The following is a 4,861-nucleotide window of genomic DNA, read 5'->3' as shown; positions in this document are numbered from 1 at the left end:
GAAGAGCCAAGCAGAAGAATTTGCAAAGTAAGCCAAGAAACTGTGCAATAACTTAGAAATACAAGCAATAATTTAGAAATACAAGGTAAAAACAATTAAAAAATACATGCTTAATTAAGAGAAATAAAATCTTCAATTAAGTGGACTTAAGTGTGCCTGCCATCTGTGAATACTTCTTTTGCAGGTGGTTTTTTGAAGTACTGGGATATCCCAAATCTTCAAAGGCTAACATGATCAATGGTGTGCTGATGACAGTTGTGTTCTTCGTGGTGAGGATTGCCGTCATGCCTATGTATTACAGCCGTGTATTTTCTTCGTTTGGAACTGAGGGTTTCCAGAGATTAGGATTTGCAGCCCAGAGCGCCTGGATTATCTCAAGTGTTGTCTTGGATGTTATGAACTTGATGTGGATGGTCAAAATTACGAAAGGTTGCTACAAAGTTATTTGTCTTGTTGGACAGGAGGAAGCCAAAACTCATAAAAATGGAAAATCTGACTAGAGATCATATGCATAAACAGAAATTTCTGCTATGAAAATTACTTGGGTTCACTGAACCAGTGCACATTTCTGCCATGGAATGCTCCTCTTAAGGAAACAAGGTATTACCTCTGTACTGACTCTTTCCCTAGCCACACTGCCTGCGCACCCAGGGCCACGCTTTAAGGATCTTCTCTAAAGAGGAATAGAAGCAAACGTTCACAGAAATGAATGCTACATGTTCTGAGCACTTAACAAACTACTGAAATGAGGAAGGAGCAGACTGGTTACTTGGCTGTTGTCCACCAGTGTGTTTGAAGTGTTTCACTCAGGTTTCTCAGATTAATGTGTTTTATAAATCTAGTGAATGTTGATATCTCTCTTTTATAAAAACATAAACAAAACTCCCCAAATTCATGATATGGTGCAATTTTCCTGGCAAGTTTCTATATTTTCTTCTAGGAATAACAATCAAGATTTCATTCTTGAGAACTTTTTAATTTTTGCAAGAGATGCTAAAAGTCTAGCTTGATTCTGTGAAGTCTTTTACTGCTTTTTGTTCTGCCTTGTATGAATGCAAACCATTTGGGGAAATTTATGAAATAATTTTATCTAAAATGCTGTATTATAAGGCCATACGAGATATCTTAAGAGTGGTTAAAATTCTCTGATTTTTATAGGAAGGATTCATTTCTGCTTTTTTAGATTACATGCAAGAGCACATCTACTAAATCAGCCGTAGAAATGAGTTCATAAGTTAGAATGGTAAATGATGTTTGGGAACAGCATAATTCTTACTGGAGTGCTTTTTTCCTTTGCTGCTATTGCCTTTGAGAGTTAACCATTGACTTTCGGGATATGAAGCTTACTTAGAAAAAGATAAAATTATTCTGTATATGTGCCATGGAACTTACAATGAGCCTTTTTTTTTTTCATATATCACACAAGTGACCCATTAGATATGATTGCTGATTTTTATTCTCACGTTTTCTTTGTTAATCACATCTGAGCTGTTGACTAAAGAACATTCTTGAATTAACAGTGCCAAGCTTCTTGTTAGTTATACCTTCTAACAAGGTGTGCTAAATGTACACATTTTCACTCGGTACTTCAGTACACATACCAAGTATTGTAGCATAAGAAATTTATTTTTAAACAAAGAGATAAATATTTATGGGATATTTTGTTTTCCTTTTTTCCTGTTCCCCTTAACAAAGCTGTTAACCAGTCCTTACCTCTGCAGACCACAGTGTCATTGCACCAACACTACGATGCTTTTGGGTGAGAAACAGGGTTTGTCTCCCAGGAATCAGATGTCATTGAACCCCAGAGAGAACCCCACACACTGTAGTGCCTTATAGCCAAGGCAGCTGTGTTGAGTTCCCAGTTCCAGGGATGTCAGAGAGTATTGTTTGAGAGGCACAATACTGGCTTTTATCTGCTTGGTTTCACTGGGCAGACGTTTTCCAGTACTGTTTCCAATCCTGCCCTCTTGAGGGAGATGTCTAAGATTGCTTGTTCAGTTCTACAATCACCTTCAAATTAAGTAAATTCCAACATTTTGGAGAACATGCTTGAAAGTAGAAGTATCCTTGTATTTTATTCAGGAAGTAGGATGAAAAACTGGTAGGGAAGATGAGTTGAAGCAGCTTTTAAGATGACAACCCATGAAAGCTTCTTGAAGTTCATCTCATCTTCACATTAATCTTTGGCGTCTTAGTTTTGTTTTGCTTTATTTTCAGTGTAGAGCATTCACTAAAGCAATTAATTTCCTTCTAGATAGATTTGTGCATCATAGGGGGGAAGTCAAGCAGTAATAAGGTTGTTTTATAAGTAGATTGGAAATGGAAAAACAAGCCTGCAGAGTACATATTGGACAACAACCCAAAATAGAAGGGCATTGAGATAATTATTTAGAAGATGCGATCTTTTGGATTGCTGCATGAAATTAACGTAATTAGAACAACATTTTACAATGCATTCGGTTTCATTTTTCTATTGTGATATTTCAGTGTATTACTGTTCAGTCCTGATGCATCTACCATGTGTGAGTAGGCAACTGTCTAAGGAAAAAGCATTATAAACACTTATATATTTAGTGAGAACTGTAGTCAGCAGTTTGCAAAATTGTACTGTAATGAATGCATTAGGATAGAGCACTCCTACTTGCCACTACAAGCTTATAATACAGCAGATTAGATGGCCTCGGCGCCTATTTTTTCAATTACACTTTCTTAATTTAAAAATGATGTTGAAATATTGACATCATTTTGCGTTGCAAGCTTGTCTCTTTGCTTTTTTCATGCAAGAAGTGCATGATTAGTAGGATTTTCATAAATGTTATCTCCAGAATGTAATATTACTTTAATAGTGGCTTAAAACTTCTATTTTAACACTTGCATTGTAAAGCAGACAGTTGGTATATCACCAGGTGTCTTTGCCATGGAGGTATTGAATGGATGGAATTAGCTTAGTAAAAATGCTCAAAAATCACATTTTATTTTTTTATTCTTCAGTACCGCATTACATATAATTGGTGTGGTGATCATGGGAGCGCCTGTTTGTACCAGTAGGGCTGTATGTAAATATGCCAATTTCTCTTTTCTATGGCTTTACGTTTTCATCTGAAGATGGATAAATACTGCTCTCAGAGCTACTATAGGGGAATGGTAGGTCAAGTTTTGCTTTTACAATTGATTTGTGGAAGCAGTACTTGCAGAGGGGAAAAATACTTCAAATCCTCATTTTCTTGGTGAGTGTTCCAGCAGATTTCAGTGAAGTCAAAAGCGGATTTTCAGTGAAGTCATCGTACAGAGATGTTTAATGGGTATCTGTACACATACTTAGTGATACGAATTTTATCTCTGAAACCTACTCTACCTCTATAAGTAAATGCTCTTTGGGGTGAGCTCAGCACTTTCTTAATTGCTTATAAATAGAATCTACTGAATAATGAAAGATATTCTATGAGCAGGAAAAATGCAGGGAGCTGATTGATATATATAAATTCTTATCAATTCCAAATTTTATGTCAAAGTTTATTAAAAATAAATTAATTATAATGTCTGGAAGATAATAGTTTCCATTCTTACATTAAAAATCATGGTGAAGCATTATTCATACGGAAAAAATAATATTAACCTCTGAGTAAAAGCTTACGTGAGTGAGCAGATACGTTGAAGCATGTTTAGAGAAGAGAGGTGGAGGAGATGCTGAGTACACCTGCTGCTGTGGCTGGGACAATGGTAGAATGACAAGCAGCAGAAAGGTTATGTATTCCTGTATCTCTGTAATGGTAGAAAGTGAAACTAAAATTTCTTTTCAAGCTGTATAAAAAGGCTTCTAAGTTATTGATTGCTGTATGAAGATGACTTGTGTGTTCAACTATACGTACATACAAGCTTTCTGTGAAAGGTCTTTTAGTAGAAAAGTTTGTAAAATTGTTTTGTAAAGCTTCTGCTGAGCCATTCAGAGGAAAATAAAGGGCTGACTGAAAATTACTCCAGCTTAAGGTCTATTACAGTGTTCAGCAACCGAGAAAGCCATGTAGAGAGGAACTAGAATTTTCAGATGAGCAATACAAACGTAGAAGGCTATGAGAAGTATGTGTAGCCCTCTTTCCTATTTGTAATAGCCTTCCATAGAACTTCATTAACCAGTTGCAAGGAACTTCACAAGGCAGGACTTGTTCTTGGTAGAGTGTCTCTACCCATGGAATGCATTTGACAGCTGGAGAAAGAACAGTACTTTGCTGCTGAGGTCCTGGCACCAGTCAAATGGAAAAAAATTATTAATATTTACTAACTTTAATATTCATCCAAACCCTGGGTGAAATCTCTTTGCTGGACAGGGGAAGATCATATGATTTTCTGAATGCAACTTGAGAAGTCTTTTTATGGAGCAAAGAAAGAAAGATGTGCTGCTTGGGATGTTTAGAGCTCTGGGATTAAGCATCAAATCAATACTTTTAGGTGATAACACTTATGATTTCTTATCCATTTAAAATCTCTACTAGCTACCTCCTTTGGCATTCTTGCTCTATTTATAATAACCAAGCACTTTATTGCTCAGTAAAGAATGGAAGGTAGCTATGAAGAATAACTTGTATTGTTTGGTTTAAGAAATATTTTGTCAAAATTCCTTCTGAGATCAGCTTCATGGTGTGGTGTCCTAAGAGGGCATCTGATAGCAATGTACATAAATTTTTAATCTACTTGTAATATAAAGGAAATGTCTTTAAGAGAGTGGTTTATGAGGAGTTCAGCATGCCTCGGTATCAACCATATAATGATTCAGTGTGCTATTTATAACTTCTTAGTCATTGAAATTGAAAATATAAAAACAAATAAAATATTCTGTAGTGTATCTTTATTTTTAATCTCT

Source organism: Meleagris gallopavo, chromosome 10, assembly GCF_000146605.3.
Source record: "Meleagris gallopavo isolate NT-WF06-2002-E0010 breed Aviagen turkey brand Nicholas breeding stock chromosome 10, Turkey_5.1, whole genome shotgun sequence".
NCBI lineage: Eukaryota > Metazoa > Chordata > Aves > Galliformes > Phasianidae > Meleagris > Meleagris gallopavo.
The sequence above is the reverse complement of the archived record's forward strand: the minus strand, read 5'-3'. Positions refer to the sequence as shown.